A 16,945-nucleotide genomic window follows, 5' to 3' on the forward strand; every position below is an offset into this window, starting at 1 on the left:
GTATTACATGCCTTTACCAGATAAACACACATTTAACAAACATTAAACATTATGGGGCGTACATTGCCCAATAGCAAATGCAGTTTATGCATGTGAAAAATGCATTTGCACATGTGCACTCCAATTACAGCTAGTGCAGATATATTTAAACTGCATTGCACTTCTGCTAAAGCAAATGTGCACATTGCCTCTGCACATGCTCACACACACTGCAATTGCTCCATACATTCATACTTGGGCAGGAGTGTACATCCATGTCGGATCATATGCTCAAACAGCTATACTACTGGGCCCCAGTAAAAGATATTTAATAATACTGGGGCCCTAGGGTTGGAACCAACCTTGCGGAGCTCTGGTCTTTGTTGTGATGCCCTTATTGTTGATGCAAGGTCACAGGATGCATTTTGAGGTGAAGCCCACACCTCTTTTGTTGTATGAAAAAGGGGTTTTCCTGGATACCTCGCAATTCAGTGTTTTTACAAGAAAAAATATTTTCCACACTACGACAGGAAAGTAGCAAGTCTAATTTGCCATTACAGATGTGTAAAGACGGTCTGAATACTGATCATGACTATAATGTTTTTCTGTAATACCCAGTTTACACCCCCCCCACATCCCTCCAACTTCCTGTAAGGCCCAATCCAATCTCTCACACTCAAAACCCAGCCCAACCACCCTCACCAAGGCTAGCCAAAACACTGCAGCAGAACTAGCCAGTCACAACATCCATGTCGCCTCAAACTAACTTGCTAGACATGACACATAGGCTACACCCCCAACCAGTATAACCCCCAATGCCACCTCTGGCATAATTGCTCCATGTCATTCCACACTCGATCCCAGTGTTAGTTACCCCAACAACCAACATAGACACAAGAGTATATTCGATATACCCCTAACTAACAAACCCCAGTACGAGGATCTGCGACTAGCTGCACAACCATCTAACTCCATAGATCGGACCCAAGAATAGCTCACCCCACAACCAACCCAAACATGAGGGCAAACAGCAACCTCAATTGCCAGCTCAGCACCTTGCTGAAAACTCCTAATTTCACAGAATTGTCAGCCAGCATAACTTGCTATAACAATTCTTCTAATCCCACAATTTGAGCCGAGGGGCCCCAAAGAAACCCCCAACCAACCCAGACACGGGGCATTACAGCCTATGGCACATATCCCCTAGTCTTAGTGTCATGAGACACTCCTCTGCAACATTACCCCTGCGCAGTAACCAGTTGCACCAATACACACACGGTCAACGGATCAATATCGACATAAACTATACGTAATACCAGGAAACATGTCCCTCCTGGCAACATGCGGAACACTGCCCGCAGCCCAATTAACGGTCCAGTCTCACAGCTAACGTCTCCCCATCCAAGGGATATTGTCCGCCACACCATCTGAGGGACCACACATTCCACAATGCACCATACCTACCCATTTTAGGAAAAACATTCTTGCAACAATGCCCATGTGCTAATCAAGAGTGTTTCTCCCACCCTCGCACACGCGCTCACGCATACCATGACCTAATAAATTATCAATAGCACTGAGGCAGTATTGACCAATTGGACCGAGGACTTATCAACGCCACAAGACACTATTTTCAAGGTAAGCCATGCCAACCCTGGCACCACGTGGCACCCCACACCAGTAGGCCCCCGCCCAGTGGCCCAACCCTCACGACTCATATCATGTGTCCCCAACAGGATGCAACAACAACCACTTCATAGCCTAAGAGACCGAATACCAGACAAGCCTTGCTACCCCTGGCAATATGTGGAATCTGAGCCTTTTTGGCCCCCTACCCCACCTCCACAGCCCATCTCGAGCCCACATAAGACATGGCACAATCCGCACCAAAAGCCCAATTGCTAACCATCACAGGCTTGCCTTCCCAGCACTAATACGGACGGAAACGTACCAACCACAAGAGACAAGGGGCTCACCTCTCCCAGTAGATGCCGAATTGCCCAATCTAAAAGGCACCAGGCCTCGCCACCCATGGGACTCGCCCCACAATTCAGCTTAACATGGCACTTCGCAGATTACAACCTTCAGGTTCACGGTTCACCCTTGTGCACACACTAAGACGCAGCAATTACAGCACCTACGCCCAAACCTCAACAAATATGTGCTTGCATTCCTGGTACTATTAAAAGGAAATCTCACCACATACTGGAATAACCACATGAGACCCCACCCACCCCCCAGGAACTGACAAAGGAACCTTCACCCTGCAGCAAGCTGTACACTAAACAGTTCATACCCGGGTCACCATCCGGGTTATTAGAGCATATCTTTAACCTGCCTCTTAACAAAGGAGGACTCTCTGAAGGTAGACTTAAATGCACCTTTAATTACAGGGACTATGAGGAGCCTAGCTGTTACACTCACGACAGACCTAAAATTAAAACACAGGACCCCATATGGGGCAAGAAACCGCCACCGCTAGGTAAGAGAACACCTCACCACCCAAAGTAACATGCTTGATCCAACTGTACTCAACTAACTTAGTTTTGCCATCTTCCGCTCTCGCCCTTTTCCTCCCCCATGCACCAAAACATTGTATTACCTGTAAAGAATCATGTGTATCATATTGTGATATGTCTATGCAAACTGTTATTATGAATCTCCATTGGACCAAACAACAATACTATGGCACCGCACCACGCACCTTGCACCGGCACACATGTATTAAGTCAGAAATGTCACCCCCACAACCGTGATTATATGTGTGTCATTTTAAACATGTATCAGCCTTGATAAAGACCCACAGGTCGAAACACGTGTTGGCTGACCTTAACTGGGACCTTGAGCCCACACCACAAATAATCTGATGAATAAAATCTTGCACTTATTACCAAAAGCAAAACAGCGTGGAAAATCTATTTTCTGAAAAAACACTCAACTGCGAGGTATCCAGGAAAACCCCTTTTTCATATTTACAAAATACGGCTAAAGATATATGTCATTAAAAGTGTGCGGCCAATTTCACCCGAACCCGGGCATCTTTTTAATGCAAGCAATTTGCTCAAACACTATACATGCCTGCTTGTTCCGAGTGCTGCTCCACGCAGTCCCCATTAACTAAGGAGTCCATTTCAGGCACCACCGGCTCATTCTGAGGCCATCCCAACTGCAGCATTGCACGCACAGACGCATCCATGTGTATATTGTACATTCCACTGCACCTGCAGGAACAGGCACCTGGAAATGCAGCTGTACTCATGTGTGAACACATCCCCTGTGTAAACGCACAATGCTCTCATAAAGGTGAGCCTTCGGCGACATGCATGCTCTGCTTTGCACACATACTCGTCCAATCCAAAAGGGCGCATTGCGGGATGCACACATCACATTTCTATTTGTGTCTTTACAATTCCGTGTTTGTGTACACTTTTCCATTTGCACTTGTCTCCGCGCGCCTCCATGGAAACCATGCAATGCCTTGTGAATTCGTGAGCCCCTCCCGCAAAGCTTTACCTCCAGGGGCTGTGTGGCTGACACAAGAATGCAATGGGGGGAGAAAGGACCCGGAGCGGTTGAGCTGCCTGCTGGAAGGAGGGAGCAAAGGGGAGGCGGGCTGATATGTGGCACGGACGGAGCGAGAGCGGAAGGAAGACCCGGTGATACTGTACGCCTGGAGCAGGGCAGTGTATTGTAAGTATCGATCGGATGTTTACTTCCTGTTTAACGGTGAAGATTGATCGCAGGATCACTAAGGCAGCAACATGAGTAGCAGAGGCCGCTGTGTTAATAGCAGGCTCTAAGAGGCAGCCTATTGACCAGAGAAAAGCAGCATTGCTAATGGCAGGAAGGCCAGGCTGAAGCAGATCTGACTGGGGGAGGAAAAGCACTTTCCACTAAGAGCATCATGCCAATATTTATGTGAACATGCAGAAGACATGCGATACAACACAGCACAGGGGTAGCCGCACCACCATTGCCCAGACGTCATGCATTCCTGATTGCAACCTCACACCGCAGTGCAAGATGCCTCAGACACAGACCATTGTGGATTTTAAAGTACTAAGGAAGAAGAGCAATGCATGCTTGAACACGTGTTCATGGGCTCTGAAATGCTTGCTCACGCAGGTGGGATTTCGCCATAATGACAGCAAAATGAAGTCTCCCTAATCATCTGTATACATATTCATTCATTTCAATTGATCGACTCCTTATGATATGATATGATTGTTTATTTATAACGCGAGAGATCGAACCTGTGGTGCTTTGTGTCGTCTTACTTCCAAGGCCAGCACATTGCCCCTGAGCTGTCCTCATGGGAAAGCTCATATAAAGTATATTGTTGACATGATACAAGAACACAGTGTATTTAGCACCAATGAGTAAATATCTACTCTCTCCTGCATTTACAGTAGCAGGAACAGTAATGATGCATATAGCAACTTGGATCTTTAGCTTTTGATTTTATTTTAAATATTAGAGAGAAAGCACATAATCCATTACGTGTTAGTTGACGCTGTATCACAAACAATACTATGGCAGGGAGTATATGTCCTTGGTCTTTCGACAGGCCTTTTAGTTGCATTTCCACATGTCTCAGATTTGGTCCCGAGGGTTATGTGTGAGGAGTTTCCTGTGGGAAAGGGGGTAAGGCAGTGTGGGTGTTTAGGCACTTTGGCTGTTTTCATTAGATATTAATTCCCTGGCCCAACGTATCTCTATTATCCAGCCTTACATGTTGGCGAATTGGTGTACCTTTGTTGTGCTGATGGGACGTCCTGATTTCGAGCACAGCAAAGGCAGTTGGATACTTTTCATTGTAAGTGTACCCTAAAGGGACTTGAGATCAACATTCAAAAGACTTTGGCCCGATTCATGGAAGTTGTTGCATGGTTCAAAGTGACTTTGCACTGCTGAAAAGTGACTTTGCACTGACGTCACAAACCATGATTCATGGAATTGTGCAAAGTGTATTTTTGCAATGCGAAATCAGTGCAAAGTCGTTTTGGACTTTGCAATGCAAAAATACACTTTGCACAGTTCTGTGAATCAGGGTTGGTGACGTCACAACACAGTCACTTTTCAGCAGTGCAAAGTCACTTTTCAACAGTGCAAAGAATTCCATGAATCAGGCCCTAAATGCATGACCTACAGATATGGCTAAAAAGTGAAATTGAAGGTTGCCCTCCAGGACAGGATCTTAGAACACGTCGATTTTATGGCAACCTATAAGTCAGAATTAGTACCAACAAAAGATGGTCATTGCAATTCGATAACAGTTTTACTATTTTGTCTAGGCAAGCATGCAAGGTAGTAAATTTCTCCAGCTATATTTGTGCTAATGTTGTAATTCTTGCCTTGGAGTTGTATAGAACACAGGGCATGACAACGGCATTGTATGGAGTAGAGATATAGGGTTTTGACAATGTTTTCACACATTTTAGAGCTGGAGACCCTATCAGGACTATCAGTGAACTACCTCACCATTCCCATGAAACATGAACCTGGCACTGATGGTGTCCAGCATTTGACAAATGTGTGCATTGTACGGTATGTTTTTGCAGGGTGTTCCGAGGAACTTGTTCAATATGGAACAGCCCCTTGCAAGGTGTCTGAAATGCCCAAAATTGCAGCCTACCCCTTGGTTCTCTCACATTACATTGTTCCTATCATGAATGGATTCCAAATGCAAATGTAATGTAAATAGTCATTCACATAAGTAGATGAAGAAATATGTTGGTCAAGCAAGTATATATTGTCCAAGGCAGTTTTATGCTTTGTGATACTGTAATATTTGGTAGATCTACCAGATCTGATTTTTTTGTGTGGGGGTCTAAGTAACTTTATTTGAAAAACTTGAAAGTTGAGAAAGACACATTTATAATTATATCTGTTTAATGATGTATTTTGTATTGCTTCCTTTTTTCATTTGAATAGTGTTAATTGATGAACTGTGTTGTTTTAATATTTGTTTTAATGCTGCACTTCAATTTTATGAATGGCGTCTTTCATGAATTATTGTTATTATATGCATTTACGGTATTAGGCGCTGTGGTTTCAATATATTATTCAATTGTTTTATTTTCTTTGTCTTATTTTATTGCTTTGTGATTTTGAATTACTTGATAATGTATATCTGAAATAAAGCAGATTGACTGATTGATATGGCACCAAACCACAAAGCCAAAAGGCATAATATTAATATCTCAACATGCACAAATGCTCGATTTACTGACCTAGGAATTGCAAAGGATATGTCAACGAGGTGGTAAGAAGCACATTTGGGAGCACTCGATCTTTAAAGTGTTGGTCATGAAAGTTCACTTATATTGTAGAGGATTGACTGAAGATTCTTTAAGGTCATAATTGCTCAGTCTCGGACAGTGATTGGAAGGTGCTTTTTATAAGAGTTGTTCCAATGCTTCCATACAACCCCCAATTCTATCCTCTGATTGGGTGACTGACCCTCACCAATCTGGCCCTTTCCTCTCAAACCAGAAGTGTTCCATATAGAAAAACATTGGATAGTGGGTTAAACCCCACTCCTTTTCCCTTTGTACAGCCACTGCAAGATCTTAATAGCGGCCTGCATTGTCCAGTGCGCACATTTGTGTTTTGGGGCCTTCTCATGGCTTCCCCCAAGGAAACTGTAGTCTCTCCTGGAGTCTGCAGCCTTGCTTTAAGACCCTGGTCCAGGTTTACTGCAGAAGTTTTGCTGCGGTGCATGCTGGCACGGGGAAGCAGTGTACAGTAGGTCCAGTAGCCGTGTAAGCTTTCTGTTCCTTGTTCTTCCTCCTCTCTCTACCTCTGTCATTTCCGGACCTCTGCTGCTGAAATGTCAGCAGCATGTAGTGCTGGTGGGCTGTGCTCTCTCCCCATGTCTGTTGTGTTTACGTTGGGTCTGGAACAAAGATAGAGAACTTTCCATGCATTTGTATCAATAGTCACTGGGTGATGCAAGTAGGTACTCTTCAGATACAAACAAGCACTTGAGGGGACAAGAATTGGGGCCATGCCAAATATCATTGTGCCCCTCTGGGGTAGGACTGGCTTTGATTTCCATCATGCCGCCATTCCCAGACTGAGAGGGTTCCTATCCCCTTCAGACAGGGTCAGGTTAATGACCTTGAGAAATGGCATAAATTAAGAAAGATGCAATGACCGCCTCTATCTAGCACATGTAGTATACCATGGGGCAGTCACTCTGTCCCTCTTTCTTGTAAGCATATACTCTGAGCAGGTTCACATGTTTATTCTTCCTCTTTTCTAAACATTTATGGTCAAAATGATTTCTTATTACACCACATCTACAAAGGGCATTCTTTCTCATTCACATTTATTATGTTTGGTATTACTAATCATTCACAGTATTTTCAAAGAACATTATTCAATAGGTATATTATCGCTGCACATTATTTATTATTAGTATAATTTCTTTTTTCGCTGTATAAATGTTAACATTCGTTTCCCTACTTTGAATCACAAATATATGCAGCTACTATTCATATTATGTATATTATTTAGCATGTGTGTTTTGGCCTTTACACTGTATCAGGCGTCTGCAACCTTGGCTCTGAAGATATTTTGGAGTACAACTTCCATCAGCCGTATCCAGCATAATTAATGGTGAGGGCTCATGGGAGTTAGCTCAAACATTTGGAGAGCCAAATGTTGCAGGCCCGCTGTAGTTGATGACCATGTTACCTCTTATGACATTTTTAATGGGCAGTTTTTTCACTTTACTTGATCTAAAGTTTATTTCTTCTTTTGCATTATTATGTCCCCTCTTCACAAAGCTGTAATAGGTACAGTTATTCTGCACACCAAATTCAACTCTGCACTGTCTATCCTCTTCACTGATCACTCTCCTGCCTGCTCCTCTACACTATCCCACTCATCTTCTTGACCATGGATCTCCTCAACTTTAGCACAAAGACCAATACCCCACTCTCTCACTGCCCGCTGTGACTCTCTGATGACTCTGACCAAATCTTTCAAAACCGATCTATGTGATTTGGCTGTGGCAGAATTGTTCGCAGCGGAATTGACCATAGCCGATTCCACCAAGAAACCAGGTTTGCCATGGCCAAACCCTGCACATATTTGTGCCTCCACTCACCACATAAACCCCCACTTACCTGCTCTCCATCCGCTTCCCTGTGACCCTCCAGCGTCAGTTCCATCCCTCTTACAGAGGTCGGATTTGATGCTGCAGGGTCCCCTTTTCTCTTTTTATTTTTCCCTTCCCTCGCCTCCAATCCTCAGGAAGTTGGGGACACTTCTGCCACCCCCCAAGGCGATCAATACCGAACATGGGCAGCAGGGAACACCTCCACAAACCCTGCTCCACATCCTCAGTATTGATTACCCAATTTGATCAATGTCAATCGATCGTATGGTACTGGCCTAATTCGTTCAGATCTACGATTCGATCAATTAAAATAGATCAAATTGGGTAATACCTTCAAAACAGCCAAATGTGCGTATTACACTAGTCCTGTTTCCCGGTGTGCAGTCATAATGTCGACAGTCAAAATGTCGACAGTCAAAATGTCGACAAATAAATGTCGAAAAACAATAATGTCGACAAACAAAAATGACGACATTTTTCGATATTTTTTCGAAATTTTGTACTTATTGTAGAATAAATAAATAAATAATAGATTGTGTTGAGTATGAGGGGTGGGAGGGTGGTTGGAGGGGGTGTGGGGGGGTGGCAGGGGGGTGTTGGGTGAGGGGGGGTTGGGGGGGGACCCCTCCAATAGTAAATGATACTCTTTTTGGTTATTTATTTATTGAAAAAATAAATAAATAAATAAATATATAATTAGAATGTGTTGAGTATGAGGGGTGGGAGGGTGGTGGTGGGGGGTGTGGGGGGGGTGGCAGGGGGGTGTTGGGTGAGGTGTTGATAGTTTTAAGTGACATTTTTTTTGTCGACATTTTTTTTTCGAAAAAATGACTTTTTACATTATAAGTATAGGATGTCGACATTATTATTTTCGACATTTTTTTTTCGACATTTTTGTTTGTCGACATTTTTATTTCGACATTTTGACTATAAACCCTGTTTCCCCTCTCCCTCTAAACTATCAATGTCCCTGCAGGACATGCTTCCCCCTATTACCCACTTCAGTTTCTTTCACTCCGTCAACTGATGATTTTGCATCCTACTTCTACACTAATATCACCAAATATGGGACACCTTGTCCACCTTTCTATCTATTCCACCTTCTCCTTCATTCTCTCCTTATCCCATCTTCCCACAGTCTTCTCTGTATCTCCCCATATAACCTCTGCACACCCTTCCCTTTGCTAACCCATCCAATGCTCCAATTGACCCCTTTGCACCACAAAGGATTAAGCAACATGCACCTGTTACCTCCGCTTACCTCTCTGCCTTACTCCACACATCACTCTCAACTGATATCTTCACAGACTGTTGCAAATCAGCCTCAGTCATGCCTCTCCTAAGCAAACTGACTGCTGACACCAACAATCCCTCATTATTCAGACCTGTCTCTCTCCTTCCCTACCATGTTAGAAACCTCTAAAGGTGTGTCTTCAACTGTATAGTCAATTATCCAGTCCAAACACTCCAACAAGACGTCACTTGTCCATATCACCAATTCTCTCACCACTGCCCACCATCCTCACCTCTCCTGCATTCTTATTCTTCTAAACCATTCAGCTGACGTTGACACTGTGGATCACCCCTCTTTCCTTCACAATTATGCCTTCCTTGGCTTCAAACACTGTATATCAACTGCATGTCCTCCTTTCTCTGACTGCTCCTTCTCCATCTACCTACCTCGAGGGAGTATAGCACCTCCCAAACACCAATGCCTTTGTGTGTCCCTCAATGATCAGTCCTGGGCCCCCTTCTGTTTATCCAATATACCTCCTCACTTAGTAAACTCATTTATTCCTTTGGCTTTAACTATCACCTCTTCGCTGCTGATACTCACATATTGATTTCCTTCCCTAACATTACCATTGCAATCTCCAAACACATAACCAACTGCCTGGCAACCATCTGACAAAGGATGACTCTATGGGGCCTCATGCTAAACTCTTCAATAACTGCATTTATCTTTCTCCATGCCTCTTTTGCCAACTCCATTCTTCCCTCACTCATCTATCCTGCCCAGGCATATTCACCCCTTCACTCATGCACCATAAACTTGGGGTTCTCTCTGAAAGTGAACTTAAGCTCTACAATTGCATCACAGCCACTGCCACAACAGCAGACTCAACCTCCAAAACATTAGAAAAATACTTGACCTACATTCTTTGCAGATTCTGGATTAATAATGTTAAATGGTAGTACAAAAAATGACATACTTGGGCAATATACTCAACGAAACCTATTGTTTTTTGTATCACCGTTCCATATCAGAAACAAATAAAATCTTTGCTGGTCTTGCTAACTCCACATAATGATCATGCCTTAGTGGCGCTGAAATGGTTAATTAAAGAGAACAGTCACAAAGTAATACTAATACTTACATTGAACATTTAGGGAATTAGATTAAGTTGGAATGCACAATCCTCTATGCTTATAAACAGTTAATGAGGAGGCAGGACATTGTGGACAGAGATTTAATCCTTAACAAATACAGATAGTATCAGAAAGGGCAATAAGGCGAATTGCTCAGTTCATGGAGATACAAGGAAAAATGGGCCTGTTAGAATTGGTGGAATTTCTTTTTTTAAATGGGACCCAAATATTAATGAAAGAAAAAAGATACTGTGAAAAGAAATGAAGAGGAAACGATCCTGTAACAATTTGCAGGCTATAAAAGCAGAATTTCACGACTTAAAACAAACAAATACAAATTGGTTGTTGACAACAGGTTAATTAACATATGATAGATTGGTGAAAAACAAAGACCTTGCACATGTTCTGGAATATAATAAACAGAATGTGAATGCTATAACACTAATACTAACTATTAATGAGGATTATTGGTGCAAATATATTTAAGAGACATATACCTTTATAAAATGCCAGATAAACAACACAACAATTACAAGCACATGAGTTAACACAAAGGCACCAACTAAGAAGACAATATTGAGCAAGCAATTGCCATTGAAGTCTTCAAGGGCTCCTGGCCTTGGTGGACTGCCACCTATGGTAATGAAAGAACATCCAGGACTTAGGGCATAACAACATATTGAAGACTGATATAATTCCCCTATCTTGGAAATAAGCAATATTAATACAGATATATAAAAAAGACCAAAAGGGGATCCCTCGTCATACAGATTGATATCCCTACTAAATACACTGAGGAATGTTTTTGCAACTTTAATATTAAACTATCTGTCAGAATGGGCCATAGAGCAAACAATCCCAATCTTCAATCAATTTAGGACAGGAATCAAAGGACACCCTCCTCTTTTCGTAGTTTATGCAGGTTTTCAGTCTGCTTTTGATTTGGTTTGTAAATTGTTGCTTATGGGATAATTTGTTAAAACTTAATGTAGACACAAGTCGTTTGAGATGTATAATACGTTCACATGAGACTACAACAGTCAAAATTAGACTGGATTCCAGGGGGAATGGTACATATTTAATTGAAACCAGTGGAATCTTAAAACAAGGCGGCATCTTAGCTCCTTTTCTTTTTAATGTGTTTGGTAGATTTGCACTCCTACCAAACTAAGGTTAATTTAGTTCCTCCCAAACCTGCAGCCACATGTATCGTGGCTCTTGTATGTGGATGACTTGCTACTATTGGACCACACTGAAAGAGGCCTGCAGTCATTACCAAATGCTTTGCTAAGTTCAGTGATGGAGCACCATCTGCAAATCAATGATGCTAAAACTAAAGTGATGACATTCCATAATGACAATGCTAGAATAATATTTAAATGGAATTGTCGCCCACACCCCATAGAAATAATAATGGAATACACATATTAGAGAGTTGTGATAAATAACAAATATACAGAAAAGAAGCTGATAGAAAATAGATACCATAAAGCCAACACTCATTTTGTTTAAAGTGTATCCCACTAGTTCTCTATGGCTTGGAACTCTTTACAATGGACCCTAAAAATTGGTTGAATTAATTGCAGGGATATTTTTGGCGTTCCATGCTGGGGCTTCTGAAAGAAACCCTGTAATCTCTAATCAGATGTAAATTGCCAGTGACTTTGTTTTATAATGAAGCAAAAAAAAGGCAGGAATAATTTTTCGATATGATATCTGATACTACTGACAGTTTGAGATTATTGAAAGATGTGATATGTCGCAAAAACGATCAAGTTCTGCATGATTTAAATTAGTCTCATCATTTTAAAACAAATGAATTTGCATGGCATCATGACAAACCGCTAATAACTCAAATTAATAACATGAAGTGGAAAGCAAGGATATTGGATTGGAATAACAACTAAACCCAGATTTCTTACATCTCTCTGGCTAAGGAATATTATAAATATTTGCCATCATATCATTAAGTTCAATCATATAAATCACTCTGAATATGCTTTATGTGTAATAAGAAGGATGTCATTTATGACATTAAACAGGAATGTAAAATTACATGTGCTATCAATGCTAAGATTTGACAGTTCAGTTTCAGCATATGTTTTATGAAACAAGAGAACAACTTAAGCAAGTAGGTGAGAAAAGTGAGAAGTGGGTTGGATATATATATTCACTGAAAAAACATTGTTAAAGGGACATTATGGTTACAAGTAAAACTGAAAAAACACAGACACTTTCCAGTTATAGTAGGCTGAGCAACCATATCTCGCGCCACCACCGTGCACTGCTAAGACTAACACCCAGGACATCAATTCATTTTTATGATAATTCCCTACAAGGGGTTGTGTTTATAATGTTGGTAACAAAATGTCAGGGGTGATCGGTAGAGCTATCATGAACTACTTAATTTATTAAAGAATGTACTCATCTAAACCACATTGTATTGGAGTGTTGTTAATACAGGAACCTAGGCATACATAAACATAGGCAATGGCTGCAGCATGCACCATAGAAGTACAATATTTATAATCTTGTAATTTTGGATGGTACAATAATGAAGCTAATTGATTCGGCTTTGAGTAATGTTAAACATGTAATAACTAGCTAACAATTCAAGACTTCGGCTAGTACAAAAATACATATGAAGAACCACAATGCATACAAATCAGAGGCACATACAAGGAAAGTAAAGTAAGGAAGAAAGAAATGGTAATAACATTAAAGTTTATCTTCATGTATCCAAATGAAGTGTGTGTTTGGGGCCTGCTTATTGCCCCATGTATGTGCACTATGAGCTGAGACCAAACCCTGAGGAAAGTACTTTAACAACATATGACAAGGTTAACGTCTAGATATATAGCACGATTTCAATATTCTGACTGTCAGTGAACAAAACCAATGGGCCTAGATAGGTCCGTGAACAAAAACCTTTGGCCCAGATATGTGATGCCATCAGTGATGTCATCAATGACATTTGTGATGTCATCTTTGATGTCCTGGGTGTTAGTCTTAGCAGTGCACAGTGGTGGCGTGAATTATGGTTGCTTAGCTTACCATAACTGGCAAATTTCAGAGGTTTTCAGTTTTTACTTGTAACCACAACGTCCCTTTCACTGAATTTCATAGATTTTCATTAGTGCAACTTAACCATAATGTCCCTTTAACAATGTTTTTTCAGTGAATTTCATGGGTTTTTACCAGTGCATGCTATTTTCCTACAACTTACTAACATCATACTTAATTCAGTATAGAAATATATGTGTCCAATTTACAAAGTTTCGCCTTAGACCTTTGCCATTTCCCACCTTCTAGCATCATTTTTAACACTTCTATACACTTTTTGCAACTTTTTCCACTGTGCTTGCGTCCGTCGACATCCGCCAACCTCTGATGTCATTGTGGACCTTCCGGACAGTGCAACATGACCATGCGCTCGCAATTCACGATTGGGTCTGTGCTTTGAGGACAGTTCAGAACTGCATTTTCTACTGATCTAGGAACTTTCAAGCTCAAAATGTACCCTTGCTGACCTCCTAAACCTATTCGTACTCATTATCCGTTAACAATCTAGTACAAAGCACATACTTTGAGGAATATTAGCAAAACTGCTATTTATCTTAAAAATGGCATCAGCTATTGCCATCCCTCCTCCCCAAGAGCCACCACCACCACAGCTGGAGGACCTACACAACAAATAAAGCACAGTACTTCGAAAGACAATGAAGAGGGCCAAGAAGATGAGGTAGAGGAAGTGCCTACCTCAAGCACCCAGAGAGAATCATGGGTGTGGAAGTTCTTTAGCACTGTTCGGAATGTACGAAAGGCTAAAGCTACCAAAGTGAAATGCACTTCCGTCGTGGACGACCTGGACAGTACCCTACGGAGTCACCTCCATGTGCCGCCACACATAATCCAACCACCGCAAGGCTCTTAGAAAGGGTTTTCCTTTCTTAGCAAGTAGTAGGCTGTCTTCCTCCACCTCATCTTTCTCAACCAATATTTTAACCACATAGCCTACTTCTGTGGGACGCAAAATGCCTCCAGCTACCTTGCAAGCAATGAAAAAGGCTGTTGATCCATATCTTTCAAAGACAATAGTCCTCTGTATATACTGCAACACACCACTCTGCAGGTGGAAGCAATTTCGAAGTGCTTTTGAAGTTGTAATCAAGGAACATGAGAAACCTTAGAAGTAACACATGCACAGCATCTTCCCCTGTCCACCTGCCCCTGCATATTAGTTCCTCTTCCCTCATTTCCCTCCCCACCGTATGTTCTAACCTCACCGGCAAATAAAAAAAACAGCAAAATACAACAAAAGAAAGGTTCCTTTAGGAACCACCTTTCAAAGTTAAAAAATAGAAATAAAAACAAAATCTTTTAAACTCCATCTACTTTACATTTCTCAGTAAAGCACATAGACTCAATAAGATTTTCCAACATTTCCATTTGCATTTTGTGTTATGCGAATAGGAATAATGTGGTGTTCATCCCCCGTTCCAAGTTATCGAGCCAGGCAAACGAGGGTGGATAACGAGGGCTCCGGACCGCTATCCCCTCTTCCAGCCCCTGCAATGGGGGATGAAGGCCATTAGCACCCCGGATTCCCCATTACCTCGAGCGTCTGCTGTAGGAAGGAAAATCCATTGCCAAGATGGCCGTAATGGAAAGGGAATGTGAGTCTCTGTACAGAGCCCCACTTCCCTTTCCACGGCAGCCTGCAGAAGGCAAAGAGAGAATCCTATGAGCATATTACCACAAGCACATTTTTGATCCATTTCAAACCTATACTACTTTCGAACAACTTTAATGCATAGCCGGTCCGAGGTGGACATGGCCACTTTAACCCCATTTGTCATCCCTCATGGCCATGACAGCAGCCAGATTTTCCGGGCCATGAACTTATGCCATGACCCACACAATCTGGCCTCTGCCCATAGCCACAGGCTATACCTCAGTCACCAAATGGATATCACTGTTTTTTGTACCTACATTATGACACTTGTCAACAAAAAAAAAACAGGCACATTTGCAAAACCATGCTTTAAGGTCCTTTCCAATGCTCCTTACACGAGTTTGCTAGAAATCTGCCCATGTTTTATTTTTTCAAAAGTGTTAAATTGTATGTACATACAATCCATATAACTTAGCCCCCACTTGACAAAATTATCTTTCTGGAAGGGTTTTGTCCACATTCGTCAAAACGGCAATATAGTTATAAGCAACCTAAAAATGTTGAGATCCCCTCTAATTTAGCCTCCTCTTGACAAAATCCCAACAAACTTAACAAACACATTTATATCTAGATCTAAAACATCTTTACAAACTTTTGTGCAGATTAGTCAAATGGCACCACATTTATAAGCCTTCACAATACCTTAGGACCCCGCTCTCATTTTGTTCCCTCCTGATAAAATAGCTCCACACTTTCCAAGACCATTCAGAATCATGTCTAGAATTCCAGAATGTCATGCAGTTTAATTAAGTGGCACCAAAGTTATAAGCCATCAAAGAATTGCTTTTCACCAAGCCTGTAATGCAGAAATAGGCATTGAAGCCCCAGAACATCTAAAGTGTTTGCGAACATCACAGGACTGTGCCCGAACATCCAGATTGTTTGCATACCTCACGGATAAAAAAACACCAGTTTTTTGGCTTCTTGCGGCCATATCCCATCCCATCCTCATCACCCCCACCTCCCCAGAGATTGTTTGAAAAGTGCAATGTTGTGCTTTTTAATAGGTTTTTACCACAATGTTTGCGGACAGCGGTGTATGTCTGCGAATCCAACATGGCGAGCCTTTCAAAAAAATCTGGCGCACTTCACGCTTTTCACCATCCAATCATGTCTGATGTCTGTGGACCTCACGCAGCCCTCTGGGCCAAATGGGGGCATGTCCATGGATCGAACAGGGAAGTGAGTCCATGGACCAAACCCAGATATCGCAAGTTATTTTAACCTACTTTTGGGCCTTTTAAAAAAAAAAAACTATTGGACAAATTTACACCAAATGTACAAAAGCAAGCTTTTAAGAACAAACCGCTGCTTCTGCCACACATTTGGTGAAAATCCATCCAGAGGTTTGGGCTGTAGATGTGAGAAAATTTCCATTGAAATTTTGGGACCCCTCTATAACTTTGCCCCCCCTTGACAAAACCTCACCAACTTGCCAGAAAGATTCAGCCGGGCCATATACGTGTTTTGCAATATTTGGTAAGGAGTTGTCCGGGGGGGGCAAAGTTATAAGCCATCCAAAAAGTGCTCTTCTTATGGATTGAGCAACTTAACCATAACTAAAGGGCAGCTACCTCAGGCCCTGTAATACATTGATGTGTATTGGATTAATATAGCTGAATCCTAAGTAACAGAGCACTATAAAAAACAGAGTGGTGAATACAGGGAGAGAACACTAAGGAGAACCATGACATGGGAGAACAATTAATAGGGTTAACCCACTTTGACTATGT

At 41.8% G+C, this 16,945-nt stretch overlaps 1 long non-coding RNA gene across 1 annotated transcript in view; it reads left to right on the forward strand.

Annotated features, from left to right (window-relative positions):
* Window positions 1–3,286: 3,286 nt before the first annotated feature.
* The window catches only part of LOC138488995 (uncharacterized), a 111,402-nt gene continuing 97,743 nt past the window's right edge, over window positions 3,287–16,945 (forward strand). The window contains exon 1 of the long non-coding RNA XR_011274740.1: window positions 3,287–3,669. This is a non-coding gene — a long non-coding RNA (uncharacterized lncRNA). The remainder of the gene's footprint in view (window positions 3,670–16,945) is intronic.

Source organism: Ambystoma mexicanum, chromosome 9 (assembly GCF_040938575.1).
Source record: "Ambystoma mexicanum isolate Mex_15411 chromosome 9, UKY_AmexF1_1, whole genome shotgun sequence".
Classification (NCBI taxonomy): Eukaryota; Metazoa; Chordata; class Amphibia; order Caudata; family Ambystomatidae; genus Ambystoma; species Ambystoma mexicanum.